At 46.8% G+C, this 21330-nt stretch overlaps 1 protein-coding gene across 1 annotated transcript in view; it reads right to left on the reverse strand.

The window, feature by feature from the left end:
* Positions 1-20396, reverse strand: part of ST8SIA5 (ST8 alpha-N-acetyl-neuraminide alpha-2,8-sialyltransferase 5) — a 146892-nt gene extending 126496 nt beyond the window's left edge. Inside the window, exons 1-2 of the mRNA XM_056543304.1 lie at positions 20305-20396; positions 19222-19386 (exon numbers count right to left, since the gene is read on the reverse strand). The gene's annotated coding sequence lies outside the window, so the exon portion shown is untranslated. The remainder of the gene's footprint in view (positions 1-19221; positions 19387-20304) is intronic.
* Positions 20397-21330: the final 934 nt, after the last annotated feature.

Genomic DNA, 21330 nt, shown 5'->3' on the forward strand with positions numbered 1-21330 from the left:
TCCCAGAACACTTAGCATTTTAGTGGTTGGTTGAGTGAAGGACCTCTTGTTAGACTTGTGCTGTTAGTCAGGTGTGAATAGTCACTCAATTTAATCTAATATGTCACCTATGGCTTTGCTCTCTATATCTGTGTGATCATGTTTAAAGACAGACAAGGAGCTCTCCTCTGTGTGATATTGGATCACTCCCCAGCTTGGGAGGTGCAGACATCACTAACATTAGAGCCAGATATTAAGGATCTTCCAAAGCTGTCGCTCCACCTAATTCACAAAGCATTTAACATAAAAAAGATGCTTTCCCAATGTGGTGACGGTGTGATGTGGGCAGTTGGAATTACCCTAGGGGCAGATGGCATTAAGCCCTTGTGTTCGTGACACCAGGGCATGGTTTTCCTCTACTCCACCCGAAGGTATACCGCTGGATCCTGGGCTAGGCACGGGGGCAAATAATGACTCTGACGCCAAGTAACGGAACAAAGGCAGCTTTACTGAATCAGACAGGTGTAACAGTCTATACAGCTTGGTTAGAACAAAGCTGGAAGGGTGGGCGCTCGGGTATATGGCGGTGCTCGCGGAAAGCTGGATACTTGAAAGGTTAAGAAATCCCGGCACTCGCTAAATGCTTTTGCAAGTAGTAGCGTGTTTTATTCACACGTTGCAAGTCACAGATGTATTAACGCGTTTCGGTCAATGCCTTTCTCAGACTGATGACAGTCTGAGAAAGGCCGAAACGCGTTAATACATATGTGACTTGCAGATGAGAGGAGACCGGAAGAAGTTCCCCTGGAAATGAAACTGAGCCGTCGTCTCTGTCCTCTTGCGTCCCTGCACAACCCCCCACCCGTCTGCACCAGAAACCTCGTGAAGAGATGATTTTAAAGTTTGAAGAATAAAGAATTATTTTATACTGGCATAGCGGTGGGTGATCCGTCCATTCTTTCTACACATCTACATGTGAATTGCTATTGCCTCTCAGGACGTAGAGAACCACCCAGCCACTATCAGCAGACATACACCTGTTCTTAGCAGAAAATCACCAGACAGCTTACCAGCTAAATGACAGTCCAGTTGTGCCTGACGTCCGTCTCCTTTTATATATAACTACTATAATACTGCTCCTATGTACAAGAACATAACTACTATAATACTGCCTCTATGTACAAAAATATAACTACTATAATACTGCTCATATGTACAAGAATATAACTACTATAATACTCCTCCTATGTATAAGAAGTATAAGAATATAACTACTATAATACTGCCATAATATACAAGAATATAATTATTATAATACTGCTGCAATATACAAGAATATAACTACTATAATACTGCCTCCTATGTACAAGGATATAACTACCATAATACTGCCCCCTATGTACAAGAATATAACTACCATAATACTGCCTACTAACTACAAAAATATAACTACTGTAAAATTACCCCCTATGTACAAAAATATAACTACTATAATACTGCTTCTCTGTACAAGAATATAACTACTATAATACTGCTTCTCTGTACAAGAATATAACTACTATAATACTGTCCCCTATGTACAAGAATATAACTACTATAATACTGTTCCCCATGTCCAAGAATATAACTACTATAATACTGCTCCTATATACAAGAATATAACTACTATAATACTGCCTCCTATATACAAGAATGTAACTACTATAATACTGTCTCCTATGTACAAGAATATAACTACTATAATACTGCTCCTATATACAAGAATATAACTACTATAATACTGCCTCCTATATACAAGAATATAACTACTATAATACTGTTCCCCATATACAAGAATATAACTACTATAATACTGCTCCTATATACAAGAATATAACTACTATAATAAATATCCTATGTACAAGGATATAACTATTGCTTCTCTGTACAAGAATATAACTACTATAATACTGCTTTTATGTACAAGAATATAACTACTATAATACTGCCTCCTATATACAAGAATATAACTACTATAATACTGCTCCTATGTACAAGAATATAACTACTATAATACTGCCTCCTATATGCAAGAATATAACTACTATAATACTGCCTCCTATATACAAGACTATAACTACTATAATACTGCCTCCTATATACAAAACTATAACTACTATAATACTGCCTCCTATATACAAGAATATAACTACTATAATACTGCTTCTATGTACAAGAATATAACTACTATAATACTGTTCCCCATGTACAAGAATATAACTACTGTCACGATGCCGGCTGGCAGGTAGTGGATCCTCTGTGCCAGAGAGGGATTGGCGTGGACCGTGCTAGTGGACCGGTTCTAAGCCACTACTGGTTTTCACCAGAGCCCGCCGCAAAGCGGGATGGTCTTGCTGCGGCGGTAGTGACCAGGTCGTATCCACTAGCAACGGCTCACCTCTCTGGCTGCTGAAGATAGGCGCGGTACAAGGGAGTAGGCAGAAGCAAGGTCGGACGTAGCAGAAGGTCGGGGCAGGCAGCAAGGATCGTAGTCAGGGGCAACGGCAGAAGGTCTGGAACACAGGCTAGGAACACACAAGGAACGCTTTCACTGGCACAATGGCAACAAGATCCGGCAAGGGAGTGCAGGGGAAGTGAGGTGATATAGGGAAGTGCACAGGTGAACACACTAATTGGAACCACTGCGCCAATCAGCGGCGCAGTGGCCCTTTAAATCGCAGAGACCCGGCGCGCGCGCGCCCTAGGGAGCGGGGCCGCGCGCGCCGGGACAGAACAGACGGAGAGCGAGTAAGGTACGGGAGCCGGGGTGCGCATCGCGAGCGGGCGCTACCCGCATCGCGAATCGCATCCCGGCTGGCAGCGGAATCGCAGCGCCCCGGGTCAGAGGATGTGACCGGAGCGCTGCAGCAGGGAGAGTGAAGCGAGCGCTCCGGGGAGGAGCGGGGACCCGGAGCGCTCGGCGTAACAGTACCCCCCCCCTTGGGTCTCCCCCTCTTCTTAGAGCCTGAGAACCTGAGGAGCAGACTTTTGTCTAGGATGTTGTCCTCAGGTTCCCAGGATCTCTCTTCAGGACCACAACCCTCCCAGTCCACTAAAAAAAAAGTTTTCCCTCTGACCTTTTTGGAAGCTAAGATCTCTTTGACAGAGAAGATGTCCGAGGAGCCGGAAACAGGAGTGGGAGGCACAGATTTGGGAGAAAAACGGTTGAGGATGAGTGGTTTGAGAAGAGAGACGTGAAAGGCATTAGGAATACGAAGAGAAGGAGGAAGAAGAAGTTTGTAAGAGACAGGATTAATTTGGCACAAGACTTTGAAAGGACCAAGATAGCGTGGTCCCAGTTTGTAACTGGGGACACGAAAGCGGACATATTTAGCGGAGAGCCATACCTTGTCTCCGGGAGCAAAAATGGGGGGAGCTCTTCTTTTTTTATCGGCAAACTTTTTCATGCGAGATGAAGCCTGTAAAAGAGAATTTTGGGTCTCTTTCCATATGGTGGAAAGATCACGAGTCACTTCATCTACAGCGGGCAAACCAGAGGGCAAGGGAGTAGGGAGGGGGGGAAGAGGGTGACGGCCGTACACCACGAAAAATGGGGATTTGGAGGAAGATTCAGAGACTCTGAAGTTATACGAAAATTCGGCCCATGGTAGAAGATCTGCCCAGTCATCCTGGCGGGAGGAAACAAAATGGCGTAAATAATCACCCAGGACCTGGTTAATTCTTTCCACTTGCCCATTGGATTGAGGGTGATATGCAGAGGAAAAGTTTAATTTAATCTTGAGTTGTTTACAGAGAGCCCTCCAGAATTTAGACACGAATTGGACACCTCTATCCGAGACAATCTGCATAGGCAACCCGTGAAGACGAAAAATGTGTACAAAAAATTGTTTAGCCAACTGAGGCGCAGAAGGAAGACCAGGAAGAGGGATGAAATGTGCCATTTTGGAGAATCGATCAACGACCACCCAAATAACAGTGTTGCCACGGGAAGGGGGTAAATCAGTAATAAAATCCATACCAATCAGAGACCAAGGCTGTTCGGGGACAGGCAGAGGATGAAGAAAACCAGCGGGCTTCTGGCGAGGAGTCTTATCCCGGGCACAGATAGTGCAGGCTCGCACAAAGTCCACAACATCCGTCTCCAGAGTCGGCCACCAATAGAAGCGGGAGATGAGTTGCACAGATTTCTTGATGCCCGCATGACCTGCGAGATGGGAGGAGTGACCCCATTTGAGGATTCCGAGGCGTTGGCGTGGAGAAACAAAGGTCTTTCCTGGAGGAGTCTGCCTGATGGAGGCTGGAGAAGTGGAGATCAGGCAGTCAGGTGGAATGATGTGTTGCGGAGAGAGTTCAACTTCTGAGGCATCCGAGGAACGAGAGAGAGCATCGGCCCTAATGTTCTTATCGGCAGGACGAAAGTGAATCTCAAAATTAAATCGGGCAAAGAACAGAGACCACCGGGCCTGGCGAGGATTCAGCCGTTGGGCAGACTGGAGGTAGGAGAGGTTCTTGTGGTCGGTGTAGATAATAACAGGAAAACTTGATCCCTCCAGCAGATGCCTCCATTCCTCAAGTGCTAATTTAATGGCTAGAAGCTCTCGATCCCCGATGGAGTAGTTCCTCTCCGCTGGAGAGAAGGTCCTAGAGAAAAAACCACAAGTGACAGCATGCCCGGAGGAATTTTTTTGTAGAAGAACAGCTCCAGCTCCCACTGAGGAGGCATCAACCTCCAATAGGAAGGGTTTGGAAGGGTCAGGTCTGGAGAGGACGGGAGCCGAAGAAAAGGCAGACTTGAGTCGTTTAAAGGCGTCTTCTGCTTGAGGAGGCCAGGACTTGGGATCAGCATTTTTTTTGGTTAAAGCCACGATAGGAGCCACAATGGTAGAAAAATGTGGAATAAATTGCCTGTAATAATTGGCGAACCCCAAAAAGCGTTGGATAGCACGGAGTCCGGAGGGGCGTGGCCAATCTAAGACGGCAGAGAGTTTGTCTGGATCCATCTGTAGTCCCTGGCCAGAGACCAAATATCCTAGAAAAGGAAGAGATTGGCATTCAAACAGACATTTCTCAATCTTGGCATAGAGTTGATTGTCACGAAGTCTCTGAAGAACCATACGGACATGCTGGCGGTGTTCTTCTAGATTGGCAGAAAAAATTAGGATATCGTCCAGATATACAACAACACAGGAGTATAACAGATCACGAAAAATTTCATTGACAAAGTCTTGGAAGACGGCAGGGGCGTTGCACAGGCCAAAGGGCATGACCAGATACTCAAAGTGTCCATCTCTGGTGTTAAATGCCGTTTTCCACTCATCCCCCTCTCTGATGCGGATGAGGTTATAGGCGCCTCTTAAGTCCAATTTAGTAAAGATGTGGGCACCTTGGAGGCGATCAAAGAGTTCAGAGATGAGGGGTAAGGGGTAGCGGTTCTTAACCGTGATTTTATTAAGACCGCGGTAGTCAATGCAAGGACGTAGGGAGCCATCTTTTTTGGACACAAAGAAAAATCCGGCTCCGGCAGGAGAGGAGGATTTACGGATAAAGCCCTTTTTTAGATTCTCCTGGACGTATTCAGACATGGCAAGAGTCTCTGGGGCAGAGAGAGGATAAATTCTGCCCCGGGGTGGAGTAGTGCCCGGGAGGAGGTCGATAGGACAATCATAAGGCCTGTGAGGAGGTAGAGTCTCAGCTTGTTTTTTGCAGAAAACATCCGCGAAGTCCATATAGGCCTTAGGGAGACCGGTTACTGGAGGAACCACAGAGTTACGGCAAGGGTTACTGGGAACCGGTTTTAGACAGTTCTTGGAACAAGAGGACCCCCAACTCTTGATCTCCCCAGTGGACCAATCCAAGGTTGGGGAATGAAGTTGAAGCCAGGGAAGTCCAAGGAGAATTTCCGAGGTGCAATTGGGGAGGACCAAAAGTTCAATCCTCTCGTGATGAGATCCGATGCTCATAAGAAGGGGCTCCGTGCGGAAACGTATGGTACAGTCCAATCTTTCATTATTTACACAATTGATGTAGAGGGGTCTGGCGAGACTGGTCACAGGGATGTTGAACCTGTTGACGAGGGAGGCCAAAATAAAATTTCCTGCAGATCCAGAGTCCAAGAAGGCCACAGTAGAGAAGGAGAAGGCAGAGGCAGACATCCGCACAGGCACAGTAAGACGTGGAGAAGCAGAGTAGACATCAAGGACTGTCTCACCTTTGTGCGGAGTCAGCGTACGTCTTTCCAGGCGGGGAGGACGGATAGGACAATCCCTCAGGAAGTGTTCGGTACTAGCACAGTACAGGCAGAGGTTCTCCATACGGCGTCGTGTCCTCTCTTGAGGTGTCAGACGAGACCGGTCGACCTGCATAGCCTCCACGGCGGGAGGCACAGGAACAGATTGCAGGGGACCAGAGGAGAGAGGAGCCGAGGAGAAGAAACGCCTCGTGCGAACAGAGTCCATATCTTGGCGGAGTTCCTGACGCCTTTCGGAAAAACGCATGTCAATGCGAGTGGCTAGGTGAATAAGTTCATGTAGATTAGCAGGAATTTCTCGTGCGGCCAGAACATCTTTAATGTTGCTGGATAGGCCTTTTTTGAAGGTCGCGCAGAGGGCCTCATTATTCCAGGACAATTCTGAAGCAAGAGTACGGAATTGTACGGCATACTCGCCAACGGAAGAATTACCCTGGACCAGGTTCAACAGGGCAGTCTCAGCAGAAGAGGCTCGGGCAGGTTCCTCAAAGACACTTCGGATTTCCGAGAAGAAGGAGTGTACAGAGGCAGTGACGGGGTCATTGCGGTCCCAGAGCGGTGTGGCCCATGACAGGGCTTTTCCGGACAGAAGGCTGACTACGAAAGCCACCTTAGACCTTTCAGTGGGAAACAGGTCCGACATCATCTCCAGATGCAGGGAACATTGGGAAAGAAAGCCACGGCAAAACTTAGAGTCCCCATCAAATTTATCCGGCAAGGATAGGCGTAGCCCAGGAGCGGCCACTCGCTGCGGAGGAGGTGCAGGAGCTGGCGGAGGAGATGACTGCTGAAGCTGTGGTAGTAACTGTTGTAGCATAACGGTCAGTTGAGACAGCTGTTGGCCTTGTTGCGCTATCTGTTGTGACTGCTGGGCGACCACCGTGGTGAGGTCAGCGACAACTGGCAGAGGAACTTCAGCGGGATCCATGGCCGGATCTACTGTCACGATGCCGGCTGGCAGGTAGTGGATCCTCTGTGCCAGAGAGGGATTGGCGTGGACCGTGCTAGTGGACCGGTTCTAAGCCACTACTGGTTTTCACCAGAGCCCGCCGCAAAGCGGGATGGTCTTGCTGCGGCGGTAGTGACCAGGTCGTATCCACTAGCAACGGCTCACCTCTCTGGCTGCTGAAGATAGGCGCGGTACAAGGGAGTAGGCAGAAGCAAGGTCGGACGTAGCAGAAGGTCGGGGCAGGCAGCAAGGATCGTAGTCAGGGGCAACGGCAGAAGGTCTGGAACACAGGCTAGGAACACACAAGGAACGCTTTCACTGGCACAATGGCAACAAGATCCGGCAAGGGAGTGCAGGGGAAGTGAGGTGATATAGGGAAGTGCACAGGTGAACACACTAATTGGAACCACTGCGCCAATCAGCGGCGCAGTGGCCCTTTAAATCGCAGAGACCCGGCGCGCGCGCGCCCTAGGGAGCGGGGCCGCGCGCGCCGGGACAGAACAGACGGAGAGCGAGTAAGGTACGGGAGCCGGGGTGCGCATCGCGAGTGGGCGCTACCCGCATCGCGAATCGCATCCCGGCTGGCAGCGGAATCGCAGCGCCCCGGGTCAGAGGATGTGACCGGAGCGCTGCAGCAGGGAGAGTGAAGCGAGCGCTCCGGGGAGGAGCGGGGACCCGGAGCGCTCGGCGTAACAACTACTATAATACTGCTCCTATATACAAGAATATAACTACTATAATACTGCCTCCTATATACAAGAATATAACTACTATAATACTGTTCCCCATATACAAGAATATAACTACTATAATACTGCTCCTATATACAAGAATATAACTACTATAATAAATATCCTATGTACAAGGATATAACTATTGCTTCTCTGTACAAGAATATAACTACTATAATACTGCTTTTATGTACAAGAATATAACTACTATAATACTGCTTCTATTTACAGGAATATAACTACTATAATACTGCCTCCTATATACAAGAATATAACTACTATAATACTGCTCCTATGTACAAGAATATAACTACTATAATACTGCCTCCTATATGCAAGAATATAACTACTATAATACTGCCTCCTATATACAAAACTATAACTACTATAATACTACCTCCTATGTACAAGGATATAACTATTGCTTCTCTGTACAAGAATATAACTACTATAATACTGCTTTTATGTACAAGAATATAACTACTATAATACTGCTTTTATGTACAAGAATATAACTACTATAATACTGCTCCTATATACAAGAATATAACTACTATAATACTGCTCCTATGTACAAGAATATAACTACTATAATACTGCTCCTATATACAAGAATATAACTACTATAATACTGCTCCTATATACAAGAATATAACTACTATAATACTGCTCCTATGTACAAGAATATAACTACTATAATACTGCTCCTATATACAAGAATATAACTACTATAATACTGCTCCTATGTACAAGAATATAACTACTATAATACTGCTCCTATATACAAGAATATAACTACTATAATACTGCTTTTATGTACAAGAATATAACTACTATAATAGACCAAGAAAGAAACACTGCGGTGGCACTCACGTTTCAGGTGATCAGGTAGGCTTCTTTATTTTCTTAGTGCATATAAAATTAATGCATAGCGGGGCGTCAGAGGACGATAGCTATTTCGTGCCACTCCCGGCACTTCTTCAGGTCACGCCCCTCTAGGTGAACTAGGGTCAGGTAAATACTTCCTGCAGCCCCACGTCACCAGGGAGAGGGCGTAGCAAGCATATTAAATCCAAATACAAAAGTACAAAATACATGTTACGCCGAGCGCTCCGGGTTCCCGCTCCTCCCCGGAGCGCTCGCTTCACCTCCTCCGCTGCAGCGCCCCGGTCACGTCCTCTGACCCGGGGCGCTGCGATCCTGCTGCTAGCCGGGATGCGATTCGCGATGCGGGTAGCGCCCGCTCGCGATGCGCACCCCGGCTCTCCTACCTGACTCGCTCCCCGTCTGTTCTGTCCCGGCGCGCGCGGCCCCGCTCCCTAGGGCGCGCGCGCGCCGGGTCTCTGCGATTTAAAGGGCCACTGCGCCGCTGATTGGCGCAGTGGTTCCAATTAGAGTTATCACCTGTGCACTCCCTATATTACCTCACTTCCCTTGCACTCCCTTGCCGGATCTTGTTGCCTTAGTGCCAGTGAAAGCGTTCCTTGTGTGTCCCTTGCCAGTGTTTCCAGACCTTCTGCCGTTGCCCCTGACTACGATCCTTGCTGCCTGCCCCGACCTTCTGCTACGTCCGACCTTGCTTCTGCCTACTCCCTTGTACCGCGCCTATCTTCAGCAGCCAGAGAGGTGAGCCGTTGCTAGTGGATACGACCTGGTCACTACCGCCGCAGCAAGACCATCCCGCTTTGCGGCGGGCTCTGGTGAAAACCAGTAGTGGCTTAGAACCGGTCCACTAGCACGGTCCACGCCAATCCCTCTCTGGCACAGAGGGTCCACTACCTGCCAGCCGGCATCGTGATAGTAGATCCGGCCATGGATCCCGCTGAAGTTCCTCTGCTAGTTGTCGCTGACCTCACCACGGTGGTCGCCCAGCAGTCACAACAGATTGCGCAACAAGGCCAACAGCTGTCTCAACTGACCGTTATGCTACAACAGTTGCTACCACAGCTTCAGCAGTCATCTCCTCCGCCAGCTCCTGCACCTCCTCCGCAGCGAGTGGCCGCTCCTGGGATACGCTTATCCTTGCCGGATAAGTTTGATGGGGACTCTAAGTTTTGCCGTGGCTTCCTTTCCCAATGTTCCCTGCATCTGGAGATGATGTCGGACCTGTTTCCCACTGAAAGGTCTAAGGTGGCTTTCGTAGTCAGTCTTCTGTCCGGAAAAGCCCTGTCATGGGCCACACCGCTCTGGGACCGCAATGACCCCGTCACTGCCTCAGTACACTCCTTCTTCTCGGAAATCCGAAGTGTCTTTGAGGAACCTGCCCGAGCCTCTTCTGCTGAGACTGCCCTGTTGAACCTGGTCCAGGGTAATTCTTCCGTTGGCGAGTATGCCGTACAATTCCGTACACTTGCTTCAGAATTGTCCTGGAATAATGAGGCCCTCTGCGCGACCTTCAAAAAAGGCCTATCCAGCAACATTAAAGATGTTCTGGCCGCACGAGAAATTCCTGCTAATCTACATGAACTTATTCACCTAGCCACTCGCATTGACATGCGTTTTTCTGAAAGGCGTCAGGAACTCCGCCAAGATATGGACTCTGTTCGCACGAGGCGTTTCGTCTCCTCGGCTCCTCTCTCCTCTGGTCCCCTGCAATCTGTTCCTGTGCCTCCCGCCGTGGAGGCTATGCAGGTCGACCGATCTCGCCTGACACCTCAAGAGAGGACACGACGCCGTATGGAGAACCTCTGCCTGTACTGTGCTAGTACCGAACACTTCCTGAGGGATTGTCCTATCCGTCCTCCCCGCCTGGAAAGACGTACGCTGACTCCGCACAAAGGTGAGACAGTCCTTGATGTCTACTCTGCTTCCCCACGTCTTACTGTGCCTGTGCGGATGTCTGCTTCTGCCTTCTCCTTCTCTACAGTGGCCTTCTTGGACTCTGGTTCTGCAGGAAATTTTATTTTGGCCTCTCTCGTCAACAGGTTCAACATCCCAGTGACCAGTCTCGCCAGACCCCTCTACATCAATTGTGTAAATAATGAAAGATTGGACTGTACCATACGTTTCCGCACGGAGCCCCTTCTTATGAGCATCGGATCTCATCATGAGAGGATTGAACTTTTGGTCCTCCCCAATTGCACCTCGGAGATTCTCCTTGGACTTCCCTGGCTTCAACTTCATTCCCCAACCCTGGATTGGTCCACTGGGGAGATCAAGAGTTGGGGGTCCTCTTGTTCCAAGAACTGTCTAAAACCGGTTCCCAGTAACCCTTGCCGTAACTCTGTGGTTCCTCCTGTAACCGGTCTCCCCAAGGCCTATATGGACTTCGCGGATGTTTTCTGCAAAAAACAAGCTGAGACTCTACCTCCTCACAGGCCTTATGATTGCCCTATCGACCTCCTCCCGGGTACTACTCCACCCCGGGGCAGAATTTATCCTCTCTCTGCTCCAGAGACTCTTGCCATGTCCGAATACGTCCAGGAGAATCTAAAAAGGGGCTTTATCCGTAAATCCTCCTCTCCTGCCGGAGCCGGATTTTTCTTTGTCTCCAAAAAAGATGGCTCCCTACGTCCTTGCATTGACTACCGCGGTCTTAATAAAATCACGGTTAAGAACCGCTACCCCTTACCCCTCATCTCTGAACTCTTTGATCGCCTCCAAGGTGCCCACATCTTCACTAAATTGGACTTAAGAGGCGCCTATAACCTCATCCGCATCAGAGAGGGGGACGAGTGGAAAACGGCATTTAACACCAGAGATGGACACTTTGAGTATCTGGTCATGCCCTTTGGACTGTGCAATGCCCCTGCCGTCTTCCAAGACTTTGTCAATGAAATTTTTCGTGATCTATTATACTCCTGTGTTGTGGTATATCTGGACGATATCCTAATTTTTTCTGCCAATCTAGAGGAACACCGCCGGCATGTCCGTATGGTTCTTCAGAGACTTCGTGACAACCAACTCTATGCCAAAATTGAGAAATGTCTGTTTGAATGCCAATCTCTTCCTTTTCTAGGATATTTGGTCTCTGGCCAGGGACTACAGATGGATCCAGACAAACTCTCTGCCGTCTTAAATTGGCCACGCCCCTCCGGACTCCGTGCTATCCAACGCTTTTTGGGGTTCGCCAATTATTACAGGCAATTTATTCCACATTTTTCTACCATTGTGGCTCCTATCGTGGCTTTAACCAAGAAAAATGCTGATCCCAAGTCCTGGCCTCCTCAAGCAGAAGACTCCTTTAAACAACTCAAGTCCGCCTTTTCTTCGGCTCCCGTGCTCTCCAGACCTGACCCTTCCAAACCCTTCCTATTGGAGGTTGATGCCTCCTCAGTAGGAGCTGGAGCTGTTCTTCTACAAAAAAATCCTTCCGGGCATGCTGTCACTTGTGGTTTTTTCTCTAGGACCTTCTCTCCAGCGGAGAGGAACTACTCCATCGGGGATCGAGAGCTTCTAGCCATTAAATTAGCACTTGAGGAATGGAGGCATCTGCTGGAGGGATCAAGATTTCCTGTTATTATCTACACCGACCACAAGAACCTCTCCTACCTCCAGTCGGCCCAACGGCTGAATCCTCGCCAGGCCCGGTGGTCTCTGTTCTTTGCCCGATTTAATTTTGAGATTCACTTTCGTCCTGCCGATAAGAACATTAGAGCCGATGCTCTCTCTCGTTCCTCGGATGCCTCAGAAGTTGATCTCCCTCCGCAACACATCATTCCACCTGACTGCCTGATCTCCACTTCTCCTGCCTCCATCAGACAGACTCCTCCAGGAAAGACCTTTGTTTCTCCACGCCAACGCCTCGGAATCCTCAAATGGGGTCACTCCTCCCATCTCGCAGGTCATGCGGGCATCAAGAAATCTGTGCAACTCATCTCCCGCTTCTATTGGTGGCCGACTCTGGAGACGGATGTTGGGGACTTTGTGCGAGCCTGCACTATCTGTGCCCGGGATAAGACTCCTCGCCAGAAGCCCGCTGGTTTTCTTCATCCTCTGCCTGTCCCCGAACAGCCTTGGTCTCTGATTGGTATGGATTTTATTACTGATTTACCCCCTTCCCGTGGCAACACCGTTATTTGGGTGGTCGTTGATCGATTCTCCAAAATGGCACATTTCATTCCTCTTCCTGGTCTTCCTTCTGCGCCTCAGTTGGCTAAACAATTTTTTGTACACATTTTTCGTCTTCACGGGTTACCTACGCAGATTGTCTCGGATAGAGGGGTCCAATTCGTGTCTAAATTCTGGAGAGCTCTCTGTAAACAACTCAAGATTAAATTAAATTTTTCCTCTGCATATCATCCCCAGTCCAATGGACAAGTAGAAAGAATTAACCAGATCCTGGGTGATTATTTGCGACATTTTGTTTCCTCCCGCCAGGATGACTGGGCAGATCTCCTTCCATGGGCCGAATTCTCGTATAACTTCAGGGTCTCTGAATCTTCCTCCAAATCCCCATTTTTCGTGGTGTACGGCCGTCACCCTCTTCCCCCCCTCCCTACCCCCTTGCCCTCTGGTCTGCCCGCTGTGGATGAAATTTCTCGTGACCTTTCCATTATATGGAGAGAGACCCAAAATTCTCTCTTACAGGCTTCTTCACGCATGAAGAGGTTCGCGGATAAGAAAAGAAGAGCTCCCCCCGTTTTTTCCCCTGGAGACAAGGTATGGCTCTCCGCTAAATATGTCCGCTTCCGTGTCCCTAGCTACAAGTTGGGACCACGCTATCTTGGTCCTTTCAAAATTCTGTGTCAAATTAATCCTGTCTCTTATAAACTTCTTCTTCCTCCTTCTCTTCGTATCCCTAATGCCTTTCACGTCTCTCTTCTCAAACCACTCATCCTCAACCGTTTTTCTCCCAAATCTGTTCCTCCCACTCCTGTTTCCGGCTCCTCGGACGTCTTCTCGGTCAAGGAGATTTTGGCTACCAAAAAGGTCAGAGGAAAAAATTTTTTTTTAGTAGACTGGGAGGGTTGTGGTCCTGAAGAGAGATCCTGGGAACCTGAGGACAACATCCTTGACAAAAGTCTGCTCCTCAGGTTCTCAGGCTCCAAGAAGAGGGGGAGACCCAAGGGGGGGGGTACTGTTACGCCGAGCGCTCCGGGTTCCCGCTCCTCCCCGGAGCGCTCGCTTCACCTCCTCCGCTGCAGCGCCCCGGTCACGTCCTCTGACCCGGGGCGCTGCGATCCTGCTGCTAGCCGGGATGCGATTCGCGATGCGGGTAGCGCCCGCTCGCGATGCGCACCCCGGCTCTCCTACCTGACTCGCTCCCCGTCTGTTCTGTCCCGGCGCGCGCGGCCCCGCTCCCTAGGGCGCGCGCGCGCCGGGTCTCTGCGATTTAAAGGGCCACTGCGCCGCTGATTGGCGCAGTGGTTCCAATTAGAGTTATCACCTGTGCACTCCCTATATTACCTCACTTCCCTTGCACTCCCTTGCCGGATCTTGTTGCCTTAGTGCCAGTGAAAGCGTTCCTTGTGTGTCCCTTGCCAGTGTTTCCAGACCTTCTGCCGTTGCCCCTGACTACGATCCTTGCTGCCTGCCCCGACCTTCTGCTACGTCCGACCTTGCTTCTGCCTACTCCCTTGTACCGCGCCTATCTTCAGCAGCCAGAGAGGTGAGCCGTTGCTAGTGGATACGACCTGGTCACTACCGCCGCAGCAAGACCATCCCGCTTTGCGGCGGGCTCTGGTGAAAACCAGTAGTGGCTTAGAACCGGTCCACTAGCACGGTCCACGCCAATCCCTCTCTGGCACAGAGGGTCCACTACCTGCCAGCCGGCATCGTGATAATACAAAACACTTCTTTAAAACCAATATACAACATTTTTTATCACATCTTCTTAGGATGTGAGATTGAACAACATATATGATGACCTACTAAACGGGTGAGTTTACTAGTAGGATCTTTATTCTGTCATACTTCTATCAGGAGAAAACGCTCATGTCGAGACGCTCATTCAGACCAAGGTTTCCCTCTGCAGAGGTCCGAATGATCCATCTCGCTTCGATCTGTAATAAGCGTTTTTTACTATCCGTTCCTGGGACTGCAAAAATCTTTTCTATAGCGACAAATTTCAATACTTTCATGTTCCCTTCATGCTCATTATCAACTACTATAATACTGCCTCCTATATACAAGAATATAACTACTATAATTGTACAACACAAATAAAGAAACATAGCCGCACATACACCATTTGTATTTTGATCTAATTGCTTTTCAGCATAATTTAAAAAACGAACAGGTTGTTAGAATACATTTCGATCAAAAAGTACAAGCCCACTCACCACGTCAAGGCCACCTAGTCAGCATGGGTCCCTAACCTAACACTGGCGTAGCACCGGGTGGCGACCACTTCCTCTGAGACACCATGCCCACAGGGGGAACGACCCAGTGGCCAGGCAGCCCCACTGCTGCCCGACCAAGCCCCTGGCTTTGGGCCACACCACCTCACAGACAAAGCATCACAGAAACAATGGCCGCCACAGAGAACCACACCAGTGTGAACACCTACCATGTGCTCTCTGCCAGACGGCTGGGAGAATGTAAGGAGGAAACCCTTATGCAGTCTCCTGCTAATTAAAAATGCCTGGGCCAAATGGGTAGAGCAGAGTGCTGGCCATGGAAGAAGGGAGAGACTACAAATGTACAACAAAGAGAAACACAGCCGCACATCCACCATTTGTATTTTGATCTACTTGCTTCTCAGCATTATAAAAAAAACTAACAGGTTGTTAGTAAACATTTTTGTAGTATATGGATTTATGCTGAGAAGCAAGTAGATTAAAATATAAATTGTGAATGTGCAGCTGTGTTTCTTTTTCTCTATTTTTGTTTTACAATTGTAGTCTGTCCCTTCTTCCATGGCCAGCACTCTGCTCCACCCATTTGGCCCAGGCATTTTTAATTAGCAGGAGACTGCATAAGGGTTTCCTCCTAACATTCTTCCAGTCCTCTTGCAGGGAGCACTTGGTAGGTATTCACATTGGTGTGGTTGCCCTGCGGCGGTCTTTGTTACTGTGATGCTTTGTCTGTGAGGTGGTCTGGCTCAGAGCCAGGGGCTTGGTCGGGCAGCAGTGGGGCTGCTTGGCCACTGGGTCGCTCCCCCTGTGGGCATGGTGTTGCGGTGGGGTTGGCTGCCACCCGGCGCTACGCCAATGTTGGGTTAGGGACCCACTCTAAATAAGTGGCCTTGATGTGGCGAGTGGGCTTGTACTTTTTGATCAAAATGTATACTAAGAACCTGTTAGTGTTTGAATTTATGCTGAGAAGCAAGCAAAATACAAATTGCAGATGTGCGGGTGTGTTTCTTTTTCTCTATTTTTGTTATCTAACTACTATAATGCTGCCTCCTATATACAAGAATATAACAACTATAATACTGCCTCCTATATACAAGAATATAACTACTATAATACTGCTCCCTATATACAAGAATATAACTACTATAATACTGCTCCCTATATACAAGAATATAACTACTATAATACTGCTCCCTATATACAAGAATATAACTACTATAATACTGCCCCCTATGTACAAGAATATAACTACTATAATACTGCACCCTATGTACAAGAATATAACTACTATAATATTGCTCCTATATACAAGAATATAACTACTATAATACTACCCCTATGTACAAGAACATCTCTACTATAATACTGCCTCCTATGTACAAAAATATAACTACTATAATACTGCCCCTATGTACAAGAATATAACTACCATAATACTGCCCCAATGTACAAGAATATAACTACCATAATACTGCCCCAATGTACAAGAATATAACTACTATAATACTGCCTCCTAAGTACAAAAATATAACTACTGTAATACTACTCTCTATGTACAAGAATATAACTACTATAATACTGCTACTATGTACAAGAATATAACTACTATAATACTGCTCCTATATACAAGAATATAACTACTATAATACTAACTCCTATGTACAAGAATATAACTACTATAATACTGCCTCCTATGTACAAGAATATAACTACTATAATACTGCCTCCTATATACAAGAATATAACTACTATAATACTGTCTCCTATATACAAGAATATAACTACTTTAATACTGCTCCTATATACAAGAATATAACTACTATAATACTGCTACTATATACAAGAACATAACTACTATCATACTACCCCCTATGCACAAGAATATAACTACTATAATACTGCATCCTATGTACAAGAATATAACTACTATAATACTGCATCCTATGTACAAGAATATAACTACTATAATACTGTCTTCTATATACAAGAATATAACTACTATAATACTGCCCCTATATACAAGAATATAACTACTATAATATTACCCCCTTGTTCAAGAATATAACTACTATAATACTGCATCCTATGTACAAGAATATAACTACTATAATACTGTCTTCTATATACAAGAATATAACTACTATAATACTGCCCCTATATACAAGAATATAACTACTATAATATTACCCCCTTGTTCAAGAATATAACTACTATAATACTGCTCCTATGTACAAGAATATAACTACTATAATACTACCCCCTATGTTCAGGAATATAACTACTGCAGCATAATACTGCTCTCTGTGGATTAGAATAAAATAATTTTATTATCAGACCTCAGAGTAAATTTAGAGGATTTCCTATTTACATTGAGACATCTACCGTAAACTGCCTACAAAGTGCACATCTCCTTTAAAGGAGATCTCTGAAATAGCAAAAATCTATCCCCTATCCTAAGGAAAGGGGATAAGTGTCAGATGGTAGAAGGGTTTGACAGCCGAGACCCCCGCCATCTCCCATCCAGCGCCCTGGCCCTCCTTCTAAATGGAGCGCGTCAATCAATGCACACGGTGGTAGCCGACAAGCCCCCTTAATGCATTTCTATGGGAGAGTCGGGGCGCCAGATGGGAGATCGCGGGGGTCCCAGCAATCGGACCCCCTTGAGATCTGATACTTATCCTCGAGCTTTAGGAAAGGGGATAGGTTTATTTTTATTTTATTTTTATTTTTTTATCACAGAGTTCTCCTTTAAAGGGGCACTCCACTGGAAAACATTTTCTTTTAAATCAACTTGTGCCAGAAAGTTAAACAGATTTGCAAATGACTTCTATAAAAAAATCTTAATCCTTCCAGTACTTATCAGCTGCTTTATAATACACAGGAAGTTCTTTTCTTTTTAAATTTCCTTTCTGCCTGACCACAAGTGCTCTCTGCTGACACCTCTGTCCACGTCAGGAACTGTCCAGAGCAACAGAGGTTTGCTATGGGGATTTTTTCCTACTCTGGACAGTTCCTGATATGGAAAGAGGTGGTAGCAGAGAGCACTGTAGTCAGACAGAAAGGAAATTCAAATAGAAAAGAACTTCCTGTGTATTATACAGCAGCTGACAAGTACTGGAAGAATTGGGATTTTTTAATAGAAGTAATTTACAAATCTGTTTAACTTTCTGGCACCAGTTGATTTAAAAGAAAATGTTTTCCAGTGGAGTACCCCTTTAAGGAAATGTTGATGTTAATTGATATAAATGGAACAAGCAGCAGCATCTATAGCATAAAAAAAAAAAAGAAATGCTAAATTATGCTTATGCAGTTCAACACTATAGGCATGCTGCCATCTAGTGGCAGCTGAAAGCACATTCCTAAACTAAACTTACGGTTTTACGGTTAAATAAAATGCAATTATTGAATAATTTTAAAAAAGTTAAGCAAATTAGCAATTTAGCTTAAAGGGAAACTGTCAGCTTTCTCCCCCCCCCCCCCCCGCACTAACTAGTCGTAGTGCGGGGGGACGCTGATCAGTTTGATGCTTACCATGCCCTGATCCGCCGCGCCGTTCGGCCCTAATCTTCTTCTATTTTGTGGATATGCTAATGAGGTGCTAACTGGCTCCGGACGGGCTAACTGGCACTCTGACATCAGTGCCGCTGGCCGCAGCGCCGCCCAGCTCATCAATATTCCTCCCCTACATCCGCCTCTCCATCTTCTCCCAGCTCTGTAATGAAGAGGGAGGGGAGGGATATTGATGAGCTGGACGGTTCTGCAGCCAGAAACGCTGACGTCAGAGTGTCAGTTAGCCCGGCTGGTGCCAGTTAGCACCTCATTAGCATATATACCGAAAATAGAAGTTTAGTGTCGAGCGGCGTGGCGGAAGCATCAAACTGATCAGTGTCCCCCGCACTACCAGCCAGTACCACTGGTTAGTGCGGGGGGGGGGAGAAAGCTGACAGTTTTCCTTTAAGATTTATTTCACCAGGTTTTCACCTGGGAGTTGTAGTTTTGCAACAGCTGGAGGCACACTGTTTGGAAAACACTAAGAAGTATAAAGTTCAGAGAAAGAAAAACAGGGAGAGCACTCACGATTCCGGGTTAGATGAAAGTGCAGGGAAGCCTTTATTCAGGTGCAGCAGACATAAAACGGCTGGACACCAGGACACCCCGCAACATGGGTAAGCAGCTTTCACGCCAAACACAGGGTGCTTCTTCTGACCGCTGTTTGGAAAACACTGCTCATTTTTATACACTCTCAGGATGGGAAATAAAAAAAATTATTAAAAAGTTTACATAAAGTCAACGAATAGTACAGAATTAAAGTGTTTTTTTCGCTATTAAATATTATTTTTATTGTTTTGCTTAGGAAAAATAAACAATGTTTGCCATTTATATGAATTTTATATATTTTTATATCATTTTATAAAAATGATCCAGTGAAAGGTCATAACATTAACCTACACAGTACAGTGCCACCTGGTGTTTGTAGAGTGTTTAGCACGTGAAAGTGCACCTACAGATGACTTAGGGCTGGTTCACATCACGTTTTCTCCCATACGGAAGCGCATACAGCAGGGGGGGAGCTAAAACCTTGCGCTCCCGTATGCCTTTCTATGCGCTCCCATATGTTATTCATTTCAATGAGCCGGCTGGAGTGAAACGTTCGGTCCGGTCGGCTTGCGCCATATGCGCTTTTTCCCCGGACCTAAAACTGTGGTCAACCACGGTTTTAGGTCCGGTTGTAAAAGCGCATACGGCGCCAAAATGAAGCGGCTGGACCGAACGTTTTGTATGGGAGAAAATGTGATGTGAAACCGATGGTATTAACCCCGGGGGCAAGATGTTGTTAACCCCTAGTGTTCGTGACGCCAATGTGGTTATAGGGTTCCAGAACACCACACGTCCGGTTCCTCCGCTATCCCAGTTGCTAGTAGTGAAATGAGAGTCCACAACCTCTTACGGTCAAACGGAGGCTTTACTGAGTATAAGATAGGTGTAATTATCTTCACAGCTAAGGCCAGATTTCCCAGAGAGGTGGCCAGGACCCAGAAGGACCTTGCAGCTTGCTGGACCAATATACTTGTAATTAACTTGACTTGATATAGGACTTGACTTGACTATATGCAGGACTTCACTAGTTTCAGTGACAGCAGACATAGACTTGAGACTTACTGGAATGACTGTAGCTTTAGGGGTCTTCCAGATGCTGATCACTTGCACTGAGATCTCTGGTGGTTGCTGTGCTCAGTAGAAGATGGTAAGAGCTAAGAAGAAGAGAGTTAAGCCCACTGGTCAAGCTGGGGGTCACAGGTTAAGCTGGTGCTCTCTGGGAGAACATGTGACAACAAATCATGTGACTGCATAACATAACATATGACAGACTTACACAGGTCCTTTGTGCTACCTATACATAAGGATACTGTCTAGGCATTAAAGTGATATACACAACATTCTGGAAACAACAGGGGGAGACCTTGCAGCGTAGCCCACAGGTCACTGAGGGTCTCAACCTGACAGGGCCTAAGGGTAGTACAGGACCATGTCCTGTACTGGAACATTACAACAGGTACGCTTAGTCTAGGGGTACTCCACCCCTAGACATCTTATCCTCTATCCAAAGGATATCTGATTGCAGGGGGTCGGGCCACTAGGCCCCCCCCTCCCACGATCTCCAGCCCGGCAGCGTGGTGTTCTTAACACGGATGCTTGGAGCTTACATTTTCATTACATCAAGCCACACCCCCCTCCATTCATGTCTATGGGAGGGGGGATGGCAGCTAGTACATAGCCGTCACTTCTCCTCTCCTAGACATGAATGGAGAGGACCTGACGGCTGTGGTCGCCCCCTCATCCGGCATGGAACGGTGTTCGCTCTTTGCACCAAATGACTGGAGTGCCGCAACAGAGATCGCAATCAGACATCATAGGGGATAAAATGTTTAGGATACGAGTACCCCTTCATCTTTAAGCTTCCCCTTGCCCATGCTGCTGAATTTCTCACAAATGTAAGGGCAGCCAATAACTTACTTTGCCCTTGCTATGGGCCAATAAGATTAAGGGGGTACTCTGGTGGAAAACAGAACACATGGTGCCAGAAAGTTATACAGATTTGTTGATTTCTTCTATTTAAAAAAAATATTAATCCTTCCAGCACTTATCAGCTTTATGTAGTTCTTTCCAGTCAGAACACAGTGCTCT

This window comes from Hyla sarda, chromosome 1 (assembly GCF_029499605.1).
Source record: "Hyla sarda isolate aHylSar1 chromosome 1, aHylSar1.hap1, whole genome shotgun sequence".
Taxonomy (NCBI): domain Eukaryota; kingdom Metazoa; phylum Chordata; class Amphibia; order Anura; family Hylidae; genus Hyla; species Hyla sarda.